The sequence below is a fragment of the Schistocerca serialis genome, chromosome 8 (genome assembly GCF_023864345.2).
Source record: "Schistocerca serialis cubense isolate TAMUIC-IGC-003099 chromosome 8, iqSchSeri2.2, whole genome shotgun sequence".
Lineage (NCBI taxonomy): Eukaryota > Metazoa > Arthropoda > Insecta > Orthoptera > Acrididae > Schistocerca > Schistocerca serialis.
This window is the reverse complement of record NC_064645.1, coordinates 508,962,309-508,982,290: the sequence shown is the minus strand read 5'-3', so window position 1 is coordinate 508,982,290 and position 19,982 is coordinate 508,962,309.

Below are 19,982 nucleotides of genomic sequence, written 5' to 3'. Positions count from 1 at the left end.
ATAAAATAATTTATGAAATTACGTTAAAAAGAAATGTGCCTTTTCCATCCTTCATCCGCTCCCACTCTCTCGACCCAACCCCCCCTCCCCCCAATTACGCTTCACTTCTTGCTCCTCACATTCTCCTCCAGCTCTCATTCCATCACACTACTATACCCTTACGTCCACTCACCATGGATTCTCCCTCCCCCACCCAAAAGCTGTTTCCTTACTCTTACACAGCATATAAATAGACAGCAACAAAATTAAATGGAATTAAACTCATACAATAAACCAAAAAGAAGGAGTATAGGTAAAAGACGAACTAGTGGCAATGTTATGTCGGCAACACTACAAAACACAAACCACAGTACATTCTTAGAGGTATAAAAACAAAAAGAAAACAGTGGTGTGCGAAAAAGTGTGGCATGTAAAACATCCAATATGCATAGGTCTGCAGAGTAACTAAAAATTAGACAGCAACTATCAGTGTCTAAAGTAGAAAAACATCAACAATATGCCAGCAGACGGCATTTCCCCATGCAGGAGAGAAATCAAATGGAAATCACCGTAAGTAAAAAAATCAACATATTGTTAACGAACTGTTTTTCGATTTTAAAGCAAATCAAAATGTACGTAACTTAATGACAGACCACTGATGATATTCTAGCTCAATAAAGCGAAACGCGTTTGGCGAAAAGAGCTCGCATTTTTTGTAGTTGCAGCGATAGAACGAAAATACCCTCAAGAATTGTAGAGCAACTGCGGACAATATGGGCACACAAATAAAGAATTTAATTTACTTTGTTTACTCTTGTTTTTAAGACGACTGGTTTAAAATATTAACATTTCGGAACTGGACCTGTTACAGAAATAGAGTAAATAAAGTAGCTGTTACACGAGAAATGAGCCCTCCATATTCATGGTTTTGTAAGTGTGAATCCACCACTCATTTTTAACGAGAGGAATAAAATTAAATCCCTCCGTCTTTTTAGGGAAGGAAATTGATGTGCTATATGACACGCTATACGAGAGTGGAAAGCAAAAAATATTTTCTGACGTTATTACTGTTGGATTACAAAGTTACTCCTAATATTCTTGAAACATCTCGTGGTTGTATACTTAATGGTTTAAAGTTTTGCACCGACTTGATTATGAAGTACACTAACAAGATAAACGAACGTCAAGAAACTGCTAGTCTGCTACCCAACACCCTGCAATATTGTATTTAATATACAGTTTCTCGACAGCGTCCGACTAGAGAACAAAGTCAGAGAGAAGACTAACAAGACAGAATTTACTAATAAGCTGTGGAATGCAGGACAGGTATGGAAAACGAGTAAAACTTGATGTCAAAAGCAAACACATACAAAAGCAAATCAGTAACCAAAAACAAATTTTACAGTTCTAAGGAACTAACTGACTAAAAAAGCATTCAATGCGCCTGTAACGAGACGCTGTTACTTCAGATATGTATACAGCGGGTAAACTTTTTTGGATGTTTTACAAATGATAATCGTTAAACTAACACGTAGCACAACGAGAAGCAATATGATCACTACGCAGTAAGAAACAGTTACAAGAAAGATTCCTACAACCAGGTATTGTCTGCCTTCGTGGAAGAGCGTTCCGCGAGCAAGAAGCCATAAAAGCTGCCAGCAATAAGGGCCGCGCGGCTTTAGCCGCTTCTGATGTGCTACTGGGAAGCAAAATAAGACATATAATGTTCTCAATACCTATTAAAGAATTTAACACGCATCAAGAACATTATCCATTATCATATTGTTCGCTTACGATACTGTCATCTACAGAAAAGCATTTTCGTTGAACGGTCGTAAGAAATGCAGGAAGACCTGGACAAAAATTCCGTTGGTGCAATGAATGGCAACTCTTCTCAAACGTGGATGAAATGTAAGACAATGCCTACCACAGAGAGAAAGAAATCGACAGTAACCGATTACAAGGTTAGTGGAGAACATATTGAGCACGTTCCTAATGACACTGTCATAAGTGTTTATAAGTCCACTTATAATTGATGTACCGTTGCTTCGTTGGTTGTCTGGTTGATTTGGGGGGGAGCAAAAACAGCGAGGTCATCGGTCCCATCGGATCAGGGAAGGTTGGGGAAGGAAGTCGGCCGTGCCCTTTCAAAGGAATCATTCCGGCATTCGTCTGAAGCGATTTAGGGAAACCACGGAAAACCTAAATCAGCATGGCCGGAAGCGGGTTCCAACCATCGTCCTTCCGAATTCTAGTCTATTCTGCTAACCACTGCGCCACCTCGCTCGGTGATGAACTTTTAACACTCTTCCATTACTATTCTAATGGTGAATATCTGATCTGTTGGTGTTCTTTCCTTTCTGAACACGCACTGGTATGTCAATAGGCTCTGTCTTTTCAACGCTGAGGAACACCACGAAACCTAAGAAGATTCGTGAAAATGTCTCTAAGCAATACCAACTGCAAAATAAAAGCTACTGACAAATATCATCATCATTTAAGACTGATTATGCCTTTCAGCGTTCAGTCTGGAGCATAGTCCCCCTTATAAAATTCCTCCATGATCCCCTATTCAGTGCTAACATTGGTGCCTCTTCTGATGTTAAGCCTATTACTTCAAAATCATTCTTAACCGAATCCAGGTACCTTCTCCTTGGTCTGCCCCGACTCCTCCTACCCTCTACTGCTGAACCCATGAGTCTCTTGGGTAACCTTGCTTCTCCTATGCGTGTAACATGACCCCACCATCTAAGCCTGTTCGCCCTGAGTGCTACATCTATAGAGTTCATTCCCAGTTTTTCTTTGATTTCCTCATTGTGGACACCCTCCTGCCATTGTTCCCATCTACTAGTACCTGCAATCATCCTAGCTACTTTCATGTCCGTAACCTCAACCTTGTTGATAAGGTAACCTGAATCCACCCAGCTTTCGCTCCCAGACAACAAAGTTGGTCGAAAGATTGAACGGTGCTCAGATAATTTAGTCTTGGTACTGACTTCCTTCTTGCAGAAAAGAGTAGATCGTAGCTGAGCGCTCACTGCATTAGCTGTGCTACACCTCGCTTCCTCTTTCACTATGTTGCCATCCTGTGAGAATATGCATCCTAAGTACTTGAAACCATCCACCTGTTCTAACTTTGTTCCTCCCATTTGGCACTCAATCCGTTTATATCTCTTTCCCACTGACATTACTTTCGTTTTGGAGATGCTAATCTTCATAAAATACACTCCTGGAAATGGAAAAAAGAACACATTGACACCGGTGTGTCAGACCCACCATACTTGCTCCGGACACTGCGAGAGGGCTGTACAATCAATGATCACACGCACGGCACAGCGGACACACCAGGAACCGCGGTGTTGGCCGTCGAATGGCGCTAGCTGCGCAGCATTTGTGCACCGCCGCCGTCAGTGTCAGCCAGTTTGCCGTGGCATACGGAGCTCCATCGCAGTCTTTAACACTGGTAGCATGCCGCGACAGCGTGGACGTGAACCGTATGTGCAGCTGACGGACTTTGAGCGAGGGCGTATAGTGGGCATGCGGGAGGCCGGGTGGACGTACCGCCGAATTGCTCAACACGTGGGGCGTGAGGTCTTCACAGTACATCGATGTTGTCGCCAGTGGTCGGCGGAAGGTGCACGTGCCCGTCGACCTGGGACCGGACCGCAGCGACGCACGGATGCACGCCAAGACCGTAGGATCCTACGCAGTGCCGTAGGGGACCGCAACGCCACTTCCCAGCAAATTAGGGACACTGTTGCTCCTGGGGTATCGGCGAGGACCATTCGCAACCGTCTCCATGAAGCTGGGCTACGGTCCCGCACACCGTTAGGCCGTCTTCCGCTCGCGCCCCAACATCGTGCAGCCCGCCTCCAGTGGTGTCGCGACAGGCGTGAATGGAGGGACGAATGGAGACGTGTCGTCTTCAGCGATGAGAGTCGCTTCTGCCTTGGTGCCAATGATGGTCGTATGCGTGTTTGGCGCCGTGCAGGTGAGCGCCACAATCAGGACTGCATACGACCGAGGCACACAGGGCCAACACCCGGTATCATGGTGTGGGGAGCGATCTCCTACACTGGCCGTACACCACTGGTGATCGTCGAGAGGACACTGAATAGTGCACGGTACATCCAAACCGTCATCGAACCCATCGTTCTACCATTCCTAGACCGGCAAGGGAACTTGCTGTTCCAACAGGACAATGCACGTCCGCATGTATCCCGTGCCACCCAACGTGCTCTAGAAGGTGTAAGTCAACTACCCTGGCCAGCAAGATCTCCGGATCTGTCCCCCATTGAGCATGTTTGGGACTGGATGAAGCGTCGTCTCACGCGGTCTGCACGTCCAGCACGAACGCTGGTCCAACTGAGGCGCCAGGTGGAAATGGCATGGCAAACCGTTCCACAGCACTACATCCAGCATCTCTACGATCGTCTCCATGGGAGAATAGCAGCCTGCATTGCTGCGAAAGGTGGATATACACTGTACTAGTGCCGACATTGTGCATGCTCTGTTGCCTGTGTCTATGTGCCTGTGGTTCTGTCAGTGTGATCATGTGATGTATCTGACCCCAGGAATGTGTCAATAAAGTTTCCCCTTCCTGGGACAATGAATTCACGGTGTTCTTATTTCAATTTCCAGGAGTGTAGTCCTTACATTTCTGATCTAGCTCTGAGATATTACTTTGGAAACTTTCAATCGAATCTGCCATCACAACTAAGTCATCGGCATATGCAAGACTGCTTATTTTGTGTTCACATATCTTAATCTCACCCAGCCAGTCTATTGTTTTCAACATATGCTCCATAAATAATATGAAAAACAGTCGAGACAGGTTGCAGCCTTGTCTTACCCCTGAAACTACCCTGAACCATGAACTCAATTTACCGTCAACTCTAACTGCTGCCTGACTATCCATGTAAAGACCTTTAATTGCTTGCAAAAGTTTGCCTCCTATTCCATAATCTCGTAGAACAGACACTAACTTCCTCCTAGGAACCCGGTCATATGCCATTTCTAGATCTATAAAGCATAGATACAATTCCCTGTTCCACTCATAACACTTCTCCATTATTTGCCGTAAGCTAAAGATCTGGTCCTGACAACCTCTAAGAGGCCTAAACCCACACTGATTTTCATCCAATTGGTCCTCAACTAATACTCGCACTTTCCTTTCAACAATGCCTGAGAAGATTTTGCCCACAACGCTGATTAAAGAGATACCTCTGTAGTTGTTATAATCTTTTCTGTTTCCATGTTTAAAGATTGGTGTAATTACTGCTTTTGTCCAGTCTGATGGAACCTGTCCCGTCTCCCAGGCCATTACAATTATCCTGTGTAGCCATTTAAGACCTGACATTCCACTGTATTTGATGAGTTCCGACTTAATTTCATCCACCCCAGCTGCTTTATTGCACTGCAATCTATTGACCATTTTCTCCACTTCCTCAAATGTGATCCTATTTCCATCATCATTCCTATCCCACTGTACCTCGAAATCTGAAACATTACTGATCGTATTTTCACCTACATTGAGCAACTCTTCAAAATATTCCCTCCATCTGGCCAAGGAATCCACAGGATTAACCAGCAGTTTTCCTGACCTGTCCAAAATACTTGTCATTTCCTTCTTACCTCCCTTTCGAAGAATGCTAATTACACTCCAGAATGGTTTTCCAGCTGCTTGACCCATAGTCTCCAACCTGTTTCCAAAGTCTTCGCAAGATTTCTTCTTGAATGCTGCAATTATCTGTTTGACTTTGTTTCTCTCTTCAACATAACTTTCTCTATCTACCTGAGTTCTAGTATGTAGCCATTTTTGATACGCCTTCTTTTTCCTTTTACAGGCTGCCCTGACTGTGTCATTCCACTAAGCTGTTTGCTTCATCCTCCCTTTACACACGACTGTTCCAAGACATTCTTTAGCCACTTCTAGTACTGTGTCCCTGTACCTTGTCCATTCCTTTTCCAATGACTGTAATTGACTACATTCAACTAACTGGTACCTTTCTGAGATCACTGTTATGTACTTGTGCCTGATTTCCTTATCCTGAAGTTTGTCCACTCTTATCCTCCTACATATGGACCTGACCTCCTGCACTTTCGGCCTCACAATCCCAATTTCACTACAGATTAAATAATGACCAGTGTCATCAAGGAATCCCCTGAATACACGTGTGTCCCTCACAGCCTTCCTGAATTCCTGATCTGTTATTATATAGTCAATGACGGATCTGGTTCCCCTGCCTTCCCAAGTATACCGGTGAATGTTCTTATGTTTAAAAAAGGAGTTTGTGATTACTAAGCCCATATTGGCACAGAAATCCAAGAGTTGTTTCCCGTTCCTGTTGGCCTCCATATTCTCTCCAAATTTACCCATAACCTTTTCACAGCCTTCTGTTCGATTTCCAATCCTGGCATTAAAATCACCCATGAGCAGAACACTGTCCTTGTCCTTTACTCTAACAACTACATCACTGAGTGCGTCATAAAAACTATCCATCTTATCTTGATCTGTCCCTTCACAATGCGAATATACTGACACAATCCTAATTTTCTTGCTAGACACTGTCAAATCTATCCACATCAGTCGTTCGTTTATATACCTTATTGCAACTACGCTGGGTTCCATTTCTTTCCTGATGTAAAGCCCTACACCCCACTGTGCTATTCCTGCTTTGACTCCTGACAGGTAGACCTTGTATTCTCCCACTTCCTCTTCTTTCTCACCCCTTAACCGAATGTCACTAACAGCTAAAACGTCCAGCCCCATCTTACTTGCAGCCTCTGCCAGCTCTACCTTCTTCCCAGAGTAGCCCCCATTGATATTAACAGCTCCCCATCTCATTACCATTTGTTTGCCAAGTCGTATCTTAGGAGTCCCTGGTTTGTCAATTAGAGGTGGGACTCCGTCACCTCCAAAGGTCCGAGGCATTTTGCTCTGATTGTTGCCAGCATCATATTTAAAGTGCCATGGAATCAGGTTGCTATCCTTACTTGCCCCGAGTCCCATTGAGTTTTACCCCTAACGGTTGGGGGACTAATCGGTGGATTTGGTAGTCTTTGCCGTATGAGCACAAAGGTGACCACGACTCAAAATATCTCCGAGATGCCCAGCCTTATTCCAAAGTAACTGGTATCCCGACTATCGGGACCACTTACTTGGCCACTCATACGTTGCCCGTGGTTCATGAACTAGGACATGACTACAGGAACCCACACCATATTTCAATAATTTTCTGATCTTTCAAAGGCTTAAGCAAGGATATTGAGAGAATCACTCATGATATTTAACTTGGGTCTGGTGGCTGTCATGACAAAACCGTCAAGCAAAACAGATGCTCCTATTTTCAACAGAACGAAGTAGAGAATGGCATTTGCGGACGACACAGCCATGCTTGGGAGGAAAAGAGCGTATCTGCTGGAAAGAAATGTAGTTTTGGAACGAGAAGCGGCTGCACTTGGTCAAAAAACCGGACACGTGCGAGAGGAAATTATATAATTTGTATACTTGGCTTACACTTAAAAAAAAAAAATAACTTTCATTTTACATTGGTTATAGATATGGTTCGTTTCCCTACCTAACAGTCGATTGATATAAAGAAATATTCAACTAGCGTATGACAATTTGCTAGCTGTATCATAATAGTGTCTTCTTGTTTCATAATTATGAACGAAAGCATAACCAGCGAAAGTAATAAAGAAATTATTTAAAGGCTACAAAATCATCGTCAAACAACAACTGATTATCGCCATCAAACTAATAAAATGCTGGGAAAGAATTCCGAAACTAATCTGGCTGGATGCGTGTGTACGCAGGCAACAACAACAACAACAACAACAACAACAACAGTTTTGCCTCAGCAACAACCAGATGAAAGGCAATAAAATATGCGTCCAATTTTAGTCTCTAACACGTACATAAAGGAAATAGAAACAAAACAAAAACAAAGAAACCGATCCGCAAATGTTTGTGACATGAAAGTTTGTTTTGGAAATTCAAGCAAGGCATGGTACCAATTGTTGTAATTAAGCAGTAAATAAATGTTAAATGTTTCGGGAGGGGTTGAGAGGAGTCGTGTAGAGACCTTTTATGGTCGACAGATCTGGTTAGAAAATTCAGCGAGTAAGTAACTACAAAAAATTGTCTTGAGAGTACACAAGTACAATAAAGCTGATGTTGGATGTTTTCAAAATTTATTGTGACGTATTGAAAACGTGTGATAGTAAATTGGTAAAGTGACAAATAAAAATAAAAAGAAGCCACAGGTGAAGGTAAATAATATGAAGTAATTTCATGTCAAAGAACATTTTCTACAGTATCTCTGGAATCTCTGAAAACAGAACATTTATATGCCTGTGTGAGGTATATGCAGAGGTCTACATTGATGTGTGTTCCATAATAACCATAATTATTTTTATCAATTTTTGAAGTCACTATCATTAGTCATTCGAGACTGGGTGCCACTATATTGGCCTAACCATTCATCACCTTGGGAGTGAACAGATGAGTTGTTGACATTTGCAGTGGTTTACGATAGCGACATGACCTTCTTCCCAGACTTTCACACATTTTCATTTACATCCAACATCCGTCGCATGAGGAGCTACCTTACATTTGGGCCATTTGTATTTCATTTGCAGTAACAGACTTCACTTATGAAACTACTGAAAGCTGCCACAAAGCGACAAGGAGACTGCTTGTTATAGTGAACTCCATGCGTCGAAATCTTCGTTTCACGGTCTGGCTTTTGTGTATCACACACAACATTCTTTAAGTTCAGTATAGAATCAATGAACCTATCATCGTTTACAAGTACACAATGTGTAGCACATCATATTTGATTTGCTCCAGACGAAGAAGCCAGAATACTCCAACAACTGCGGCGTGCGCCAACGCCGAAGATAGCTGATCCTTGCACTTCCGCCAGCGAGGGCGCTGTCGCCGGGCTGTGTGGTTCTTCTGTCACGCTGACGCATGCGCGACAATACTATCAGCGCGCTTTGTAAGGCGGAGCGGAGAACGTCTTCGTCAGCTCACCCGAAGGTGACTGGCAGGTGTCCAGTTGAAATATCGTGGAATGAAGTTTACGACGACCTCTTCGAACACATCAAAATAGTTCTTAACATTATGATGAATTAATGTACATTTCATTTCATAGACGAACTTTATGACTAACATTTAACAGTACGCGAGACGTGACAACAACTTTTAATACGATTTAATTCACCTTTCTTTGTGGATGTGTTTCGTATAAAATTTCGCAACATCCGTTTCAGTAACTACCACAGAAAGTTGTAACTTTTGGATTATATTACTAATATGAAGGCTCGTCGTATTAAAATGTGGTCGTGATCAACCTTTATTAAATGAAATGAGCGTATGGCGCCAGTGGTCAGGAGTTCCCAGTCGGGAAATTCGGCCGCCAAGTGCAGATCTTATTGAGTGCGACGCCACACTGGGTGACTTGCGCGTCGACAATGGGGATGAAATGATGATGAGGACAGCACAACACCCAGTCCCTGAGGGGAGAAAATCGCCCTCCCCAGCCGGGAATCGAACCCGGGCTCCCGTGCGTGGCAATCCAACGTGTTGACCATTCACCTAATGGGGTGGATATCAGCCTTTTCGCAGTATATTATGACATTCAGACTTCAGCTGTAAGCTTACCATCAGCGCTCCGGCTTCCATAACTGGTTAAATTAATTTACTGAGCTATAATGCGATGTGGATAGCATCTTTCTTACGCGTGGAGATCCCTAACTACAATACCGCTCGTTAATTTCAATAAACCATGACTTTTATCTGATATTTCAAATATGAAATCGAACAAAATCTTATTTCTCCAAAAATTTATTTACACACATATAAACGTACATAATACAAACGAAAAATCACATTTACTTTCATCAAAGTATCTTCCCTTCGATTTAATGACTGCCTCACGAACTCGAAGCATATAGTCAATAAGTTTTTATAGGTATTGCGTGTCTATATGATTGCACATATCCTACACAACATTCCAGAGATATCACTTGCTTGTTATTTGAACTTTCCAGATACGTCTGTCGACTTCATCCCAGATCATTTCAATAGGATTACAATCAGGGCTTTGGGACGGCCACACCAAATGTTTCAGTATTCTGTCATTCATCTGATGCAACGTAGTTCTTGCAGAATGCCCACCAATGTTTTGGTACATTATTCTATTGTAATGTGAACTATTTCCCTGTTAAATTCAATCCATATGATAAGGTATGATACTAAAGTACGCAGTGGTAGTGCTTCTGGTCCACACATCCTCCTATTTTCGTAATGTTGCCCACTCTGTCTCCTACAAAACACCCCCCCCCCCCCCCAATCCATAACAGAACCCCCGTCGTGTTTAACTGTAGGTAAAATGCGCAGCAGGACCAACCTTCCCCCTTCATACTGACGAACAAATATCATCCTCCTGGTAACAAAAACGTCTATTTTCGATTTATCTGGGAATAACACTTTCTTTCACTCGTCATGTTTCCACTTACTATGTTACCTAGCTCATTTTAGTGTCTTATTTTTATATACGAGCTTCAGGAGAGGTTTCCTCGCTGCCACACATTCTTACAAGCCGCCTCTATCAGTCTCCTTTTTACTGTTGCTACTGGTATGTTTTTCTCGTACATTTCTACCAATCCTGCGCAAATTTGTGCTGCTGTTTTCAACCTATTTCACTTGCTAGTAATTCTGATGAATTTCTCATCACTTTTAATTTTTTACGAGATCTCTATGATCTTGGTAGGTCCTTGTTTGTTGGCAGTGAAGGCAGTACTGCATTCTCTGCATACGCGTAGACACGCCACATTGTTTCGCTGCTGGGGCATAGATAAACCTGCTTCTCTGAGTGATATGGACATTTCCACTCTTGGAGCCATAATAATAATAATGTGCACACTGTCAACGATTGCTAAGAAACTGAAGAGCAGTAAACATGTAGTACGTACCGTGCCACGGCTTGAAGTGCACTGCAGACATTACAACCCTACAGGGCAGCATGGAATGGGCATTCATTCGTCACAAAGGTAAACAAACACACCTGTTCAGGTAGCTATTTTGTTTGTACATAACACTCACATTGGTAATAATGCATATATTACCCTACCACGATATTACTGCATATGGCCAGTTTAGCCCCTTTAATCTACAAACCAACCAACCAGCACATGGCCTACCGCGGCCATTATCGGAACCACGTGACGACGTTGCAGTAAACAAGTGCAGAGGTGACGTAGGAAACCGCATCGCACTGTGGATGATTTCAAGACACCCGTGCTGATGCTATCAAGTAGTTCAGCGTGATCAAAAAAACTCACGAGAAGCCAACCGAAGCGATATCACTCCCAGGTGCAATAACATTGTTTACCAATGTTGCGCCATTCCTTCGCTTATTCAACTGCAGTCATAGTGCTATACGGTATCTAAAACGACTTTTATGTCAGGTGAACTGAAATTAACGAGCCATAGTGTACATGCATCAAATGGCAATTTCTGACAGCTGCCGGAGTACGCGCACGCTGCTGACTGTACCGCAGCCGGTTTCCGCCCCTCGACGGACGGGCTGTCTAAGCGCCGCCCCCACCGAGCCACCATCGACCGACGTCGCCGTCGCCGCCTCCGCCCCCATTATTTCCGCCTGTTCAGGGCCTCCCGTCAACCACCATTCTTCTTACAGCTCGTTCACCAGCCCATTACTACGCGACCACGATAAATCTCGCGCAGAAATCAATTTCTACGCCCTAAGGCCCATTTTTATTCCTCTCTATTAACGTCCGAGGGTTCGGGTCCATAACTTAATATTCTTCTTCATATATCAGGCGAAGGTCGTAATACTGATTTTCCATCCGGGGGATTTATGTAACGTAAAGAGGAGTCCCAGTCCGCTCCAAACTGCGTATATTAAATGGGCAGCTCCTTCCAGCAGAGGTTCGACTGGTAGGAGTCAGAGCACATCTTCATCCAACTCGAGAAACACGTTTCGGGTGACCGGTTTGTTGGTGTCGACATTAGGGCGCTCGACGGAGCAGTCATTAGCGATATAACGTATCTGTAAATCTTTACTATGACGGCAAACGAAAATGTGTGTCTGACCGGTAGTCGAAACTAGACTTACTGGTTTTCAGTGCAGTCACTTCAACCATTAGGCCATCTGAACACCCCTGCAGACCACATTCAAGTTTTAGTTGCCTCTGGAAGATTAATTCTATTGCATTAATAAATTAACATTAGCAATAAATTAATTAATAAATACATAAATACGAGGGTGAACTGAAAAGTAATGAATCCAAATTTGTTGTGAGAATATTGTCAAAAGTTTTTAAGGAAAAGAAACGTTATTAACATTCTATTTCTTTGTTCTTTATGTCTATGTATTTGCAGCCCTCTGTCGCTAGAGGGCGCCTAACTGGAGCGTGTAACATGGCGGTGTGTAACGTAGTTATGTCGGTGCGTGAGAAACAACGAGCTGTAATCGAATTTCGAATTCGAAGACTTCCTCCACACATGGAGCACCCTCTCCCTCAGTATGACAATGCCAGACCACACACACGCGCAGCGACGTCTCAGCAATCCGACGCCTTCGGTTCTCTGACATCGACCATCCTCCATACAGTCTCGACTTGGATCCATCCGATTTTCATCTATTTCCAAAACTTGAAGAACACCTCCGAGGACTTCACTTTAATAGTGATCAAGCAGTGCAAGCGCAGGTGAGGTTGTGGCTCCGTCAACAAAGTCAAACATTATACAGCGACAGTATTAACAAAATGGTCTTACTTTGGAAGAAATGTGTTCGTCACCAAGGTGACTGCGTCGGCAGTGTATGAAATAAATACGCAGATATGAGGAGTGAAGATGTAGAACATTAATGAAGTTTTTTATTTAAAAAGCTTTCAGAGTTTTACCAGGCATTACTTCTCGTCCTTGTATACTCCCGTTTTGTTGTCTTTGTGATTGGCAAATAAATACTTACACACGGAGAATAAAGATGAAGATGTCAATAACGTTTCTTTTATTTAAAGAGCTTAGAGAGTTTTCACATTAAAAATTCGGAGGCATTACCTTTTAGCACACCCTCGTAAATAAATAAAATGGAAAGAGAGGAGGGTAAAAGTAGTGCAACACAATAAACCACAGAGAATGAAACAACAGAGATATCAAAAGTACGCACGTTGGATTGTCACAACTGACTTCCTAAGACCCTACGCATAACATTAAAATTGTTTCTTGACAGAAGTTCAACAGGTGATTGAGAACGGAGAGCTCACTAACTGAAGCAGATCCATTTGGTGTCCTCTATTCAGCATACTCGAAAATGAGGGTTAGCATTCTGGGTCTGACTATGTCACGATCTTGTGGCAGTAAGAAATTACTGAGTCAGAGGAAAAAGGCGAACAGAATCGGCCGAATTCTTTTGAAAAAAATCATCCCTCCATTTTCCAGTAGAGATTTTGGAAAACAGTATAAAATCTAAATTCCGATGGAAGCTCCTCCAGGATACAACTTCAGTGCCTATATTACTCCACATCCTCGATTTGTTGCTAAACACATTAAACCATACAGAAGTAACAAGCGAATGAAGATAGCTGCAATGACAGTAGTAGCAGTAGCAAGTTGTAATAGCAGAACAGGTGGAAATTGTATAACTCTCACCTTTTACAAATTTGAAAGAGATTAACACGGGATGTACGATTATATGGCCTATTTTAGTTAACTGGGCAGCAAGCTTTAACGGTGCTTGCGAAGATAACAAGCTTTAAAGGTGATAGTATAAATAGCAAGCAAACCATACTGTGACACAATGCCGTGCACTGTTCTTATGGTACCACAAGCAAAGCATTCCACTGGCTCTTTGCCATGCGGTTCGAAGTCATAAATTACATGCAGGCGAGTGAATATTAAACCTCATTTCGTCTATTATGATTGAACGGAGTAACACCCCAGCCGAGTCGTCGATTTAACTGTTTACAATTTATTCCCAATTAGTTCAGTCCTCTCTGTTTACAGCATATTCAAGAACATCAGACTCAACCATGACACTGATGACCGGAAAGGGATTGGAGCATGGAACCAAAGTGGTCTCCTCGCAAATTTGTTTAGTTCTTCGACTTCCCACCACAGTAACATAAATTGCTCAAAATACGTTCTGCATAGGCTGTGTATTTCTGATCGATAACTTCATTCTCAACACCCTTTCCCATCACAGAAAGTTGCTACGTTAAGCAACCTCGTATGATGTAGGTAAGGTTAAACCTACATTCTCCCTGCATTTCAATAGAGTGCACTGTGTATCTAATCCTGAACGGGAGAATGAGGCTTGTGTACACTCCTCAGTCTGTAATGACCGAATCGTGAGGGATTAAAAAACAAAATCACCTAAGTATGAAAATTAGCTGTAAGCCTCGTAACTTACGACGAGATGTACAGTGGAAACCGCTCTCGTCAGTCTATTAAGAGGACGTACCCAGTGAGAAACCGCTGATTTCACGCTCACTGATTACGAACTGGAAGTAAAAAGTGATGTAGTCCCAAATGCCATTTACAGAGGCTCTCAAACGTCAAGCAAGCCTCGGATAAGAAAGCCTGAGTCAGAAACTATTAAGTGAGCATGATACTCAATTAAGGTTATACACTAAGAAGGAATTGCAAAACTTGCCGCTATTACGTACGTCTGAACTAGAGTTATTGGTTTCAGCCGTACACTTCTCTACATGTATCTACGTTTGTACATCACTTTCACTGTGACGAGTACTTGAACCAAAGCGTTTGGTTAGAGCAATAGAATTTGGCACCTGCATGGCTCGTCGTTTGTAGTACTACGCGTTACTGTGTATACCCCAATCTCAAACGAAGTTATTGGACAGGGTGGCCACTTGTTCTGGAAACTGATGTGGAAAATCTGGTAAGCCTCATCCATGTTTTACACTTAGTCAAGTTATAAACTAGTGTCTGTGCTCTTCTGCATGTTCATTTCTAAACACTTTAAGAAGCATAAAAAGCAGACCAATACGCCAACCCACAGCATCATTTCCTTGTCACCACCACAGCTTCCTCCTTGGCTTAAAGTTCGAGTTATTTTGTTCAGAGATCTGGAAACTTTCAGCCTGACCCCGTCGCCGTTTCACTCGCGTTCGCAGCCACTCCTGTACCAGAATCAAATTCCCTACAACCTCACGTCACTTCTGATCGGAGCGTTAGTTTCTGAGTAAGTTCCGTATGTTGCGAGTCACGTCTCTCGTCACAAGTCCATCAACATATCTCTAACGATATTTTCACGTTTACACCGTGCGAGCGTGTCCACCTTCGCTACTTTAAGAAAGCCATACAAACAAGACAATTCCACATGTCAAATTCACACTTGACTTACAGTACTTTATTACCCATCATGAAGCAATAGTAGTCACGGGCGACCGCAGAAATTTTCGCAAGAGGACCTGTCAGATGTACCGTAACGTCTGCACGTTATCGAGAACTCCTTATACAGCACGTGACTGCGTGGAAATTATTGTTTTCATGCAAGATTGGGCGGGAAACATTTCATGCCGCTCGCCCAATGAAAGATCTACGTAATGCAACTACCACGAACGTATTTTCGTATTTTCAGAGGTTTACGAGATGCATGGAAAAGAACGCGTTTACCAGGAACATGTTCGGTCTAAAATGGTTCAAATGGCTTTAAGCACTTTGGGACTTAACATCTGAGGTCATCAGTCCCCTAGACTTAGAACTACTTAAACCTAACTAACCTAAGGACATCACACACATCCATGCATGAGGCAGGATTCGAAACTGTGACCGTAGCAACAGCGCGGTTCCGGACAGAAGCGCCTAGACCGCTCGACCACCGCGGCCAGCATGTTCGGTCTCTACCTGACATGAAGGCCAGCATATAGGAAAACATTGCTTAGATTGCGCCAGAACTGCTGCAAGCAACTGTTGATCACGCCGTTTTAATGGTTCAATTAGTTCTGAGCACTATGGGATTTAACACCTGAGGTCATCAGTCCCCTAGACTTAGAACTAGTTAAACCTAACCAATCTAAGGAGATCACACACATCCATGCCCGAGGCAGGATTCGAACCTGCGACCGTAGCGGCCGCTAGGACGCCGTTTTAATGACGCAGCATCTCCTCGACGTCTCCGGTGGTCATATTGAACAAACTTTGTGAGCGATGGTTATCAATAAAATTAACATTATGCCTTTGTCACTTGTTTCACCGTCTCTGCACCCACCCCGTTCCTAAGTCATTTTAGATGGAAACATTTCTATACGTCTTTCTTGCATTCAAAGGGTCAGATGTGAGACCTGGTAGCCAAAACAAGAACTAATTTTTTTCCAGCATAAACCGGTTCCGCATTAACGCGCTAGCGCGTCTACCCAGATTCGCTGCCATACGATAATCACAGCCCACACTGGTCCTCTGTGAGTAGCCGGACTTCAAATATAACCACCCGGTATTTTCTCCCCAATTGTATTCAGTACCCTCTCACTACATCTGTACATAAGATTTTGAAATATGATCAAAGAGACGTACGTCACACATATATATTAACGCAGGTGTTCATCACCAGTGCTAGGCGTCGTGAGCTTTTCTGAAGACGACCTCTCCATTCTGCTCTAAGTAATCGTGTAAGTATTTTGGAAACACAACGAAAACAAGTTTTCCATTCATTTCCAGCCGCCTGTGTGACCGGTGGAGGGCTTTTCGGTCTTGCTTCGTACTATCGTCCAGCGACTGGAATGGGAAGGGCAGAGCGCGTCCGCGCCGAGTGCAACTGGTGACTCGCCGGGTGCGGCGGGCGGCGCCTCGGCCCAGGCAGCACTGCGCCAGACTTGGGAGGACACCAACACCGGCGCCGCTGGTAACACGCGCTAATGGCCGCCCCACACAGCTGCCGCTAACTACAGTTTTATCGGCTTTCGGAGCGCGCAGACGCGGAAATCGAGTTTCGGCTAAGGAGATAACAGCTTTAGCCGGCCCGGCGGTAATTAACACGCTCGTGGCGAACGCCGGCGCTGGACAAGGCGGCGGTGGCCGCAGCCGCAGATAACGCGGGATTTACTGGGCGCTTATCGCGCGCGCTGACGGGCATCTGTCCCCCCGGCGACCTGGCCCGCTTTGTGGCCACGGCAGCGGGCGTGGCCCCACCCTCGTCTGTACTCTCAGACTCACGCCGCAATGTTGCCGGCACGCCCTCCCCCCGCCACACACCATCACCTACTCCGTTCGTGCTTGATGCAACGGGGGGACGAATGACGGTACGCCTCACTACAGCATCTAATTCCCCTCTGTGGCAGAAACATTCTCTCAAAGAGTCAGCGCTGTTTCAGGAAAAAACACTCGTGTGACGTATCTGATTGGTATACGAGTTCGCAGCGTTTTTACAAAGTTTAATAAACACAACAGATACATAACAGAGACTTTTGTTTTCAATAATAAATTCTCCTTCACTATTTACGACAGAAATTCACTGAAGACACCTTACGACCAAGCTTGGAGAACAAGACAAGTTTAAAGTCAGCCAAACGCAAACTCACAATCGGTAGAAAGCAGATTATCGCACTCGATGGAAATGACAGTCGCATCACTGAAAAGGAGGCGGTTTTGAAGTTCATCAGAGACTTTTATAGCAATTTGTATACCAATCCAAGGGAAAATTTGAGTGTATCTAAATTAAATGATGTATCTAGTGTTCCAGATATACTCCCATTGGAAGTCAAGTGTGCTCTAGATAGCATGAAGAAGGGAACAGTGCCGGGTGATGATGAGCTCAGCGTTGACATCCTCAAACTGGCAGGAGAGGTAACAATAAATCACTTGGCAAAAGTATTTACTTCCTGCCTGCACTATGCTTCAATCGCATTATCGTGGAACAAGGCTAAGATTCTTTTGATACACAAGAAAGGAAATATTCACAATATTAAAAACTACCGTCCTTTTAGCTTGCTCCCAATTTTGTACAAAATTTTCACAAATATCTAGTTAAACCGAATTATTTCCACCCTAGACTCAGCCCAACCTATAGAACAAGCAGGATTCCGAAGCAATTTTAGCACTACTGACCACATTCTGACCGTTAGTGAAGTGATAAGCAGAGCGAATGAATACCAACTGCCTCTCTGCATTGCCTTTGTTGACATTGGAAAGGCATTTGACTCCGTTAGCCATGTAGCTGTCCTCCAACCTTTGAGTGAGCAAGGAGTGGGAGTGGGAGCAGCATACATTGAAGTGCTCAGGAAAATTTACGAGAATTCTTCAGCTTATGTTAACATCGGCGAATCAACTCAAGAATTCCGCATCATGAGGGGTGTCAAGCAAGGTGATCCCATCTCCCCAAAATTGTTCTCTGCTGTATTGGAAATGGCTATGTCAAAGCTGAGCTGGGAAGGTAAGGGAATTAGAATTAATGGAACAATGCTTACCAACTTGAGATTTGCTGATGATATCGCCTTACTGGCCAAACACTTCGCAGAGCTCCAAAACTTAGTTACAGATCCTGCATCGGACTGTCAGCAGGTTGGCTTGAACATGAACATTTCCAAAACAAAAGTAATATCCAACAAATGGGTCCCAACTGGAGATGTGAAAGTCAAGGACAGTCTACTAGAAGAGGTCAGTGAATATGTCTACCTTGGCCAGATGATAAATATGAAGGGAGACATAAGGCCAGAAATCTATCGACGCATCAAGTTTGGCTGGCAAGCATTTGGGAAGAATTCAAAAGTATTCAGATCAAAAATGCCAGTAAATCTGAAGAAAGCAGTGTTTGATCAATGCATTCTTCCTGTGATGACGTATGGCTGCGAGACATGGACACTGAACTCATTTACAAAAGGGAAACTTAGGACAGCACAGAGAGCCATGGAGAGATCAACGCTGGGCTATACAAGAAAGGACAGGGTGCGCGCAGGTCTTGGTACGGGGAGTTGCTGCTTTGTTTGGCCTCAACCATTACTTTCTTTTCCTAGTGTTAGCATAAAGACACTATTTTCCTCAACAGTAACGATACGGGACAGGAATGCCGGTTTTGTTCCCGAGGCAACTGATGACGAGCAAGCAGAGATGTACATATGGCCACCTGTTGTATTTTGTAATTTTGGCTCACAGCACTTAGTACTCATACTCCCGATTTTTGAACCTTTCTCATTGCTTGTAAATGTCGCACGATGCTGAAATGATCACAGAATGGTTCAAATGGCTCTGAGCATCATGGGACTTAACTTCTGAGGTCATCAGTCCCCTAGAACTTGTTGTTGTTGTGGTCTTCAGTCCTGAGACTGGTTTGATGCAGCTCTCCATGCTACTCTATCCTGTGCAAGCTTCATCATCTCCCAGTACCTACTGCAGCCTACATCCTTCTGAATCTGCTTAGTGTATTCACCTCTTGGTCTCCCTCTACGATTTCTACCCTCCACGCTGCCCTCCAATACTAAATTGGTGATCCCTCGATGTCTCAGAACATGTCCTACCAACCGATCCCTTCTTCTAGTCAAGTTGTGCCACAAGTTCCTCTTCTCCCCAATTCTATTCAATACCTCCTCATTAGTTATGTGATCTACCCATTTAAACTTCAGCATTGTTCTGTAGCACCACATTTCGAAAGCTTCTATTCTCTTCTTGTCTAAACTATTTATCGTCCACGTTTCACTTCCATACATGGCTACACTCCATACAAATACTTTCAGAAACGACCTCCTGACATTTAAATCCATACTCGATGTTAACAAATTTCTCTTCTTCAGAAACGCTTTCCTTGCCATTGCCAGTCTACATTTTATATCCTCTCTACTTCGACCATCATCAGTTATTTTGCTCCCTAAATAGCAAAACTCCTTTACTACTTTAAGTGTCTCATTTCCTAATCTAATTCCTTCAGCATCACCCGACTTAATTCGACTACATTCCATTATCCTCGTTTTGCTTTTGTTGATGTTCATCTTATATCCTCTTTTCAAGACACTGTCCA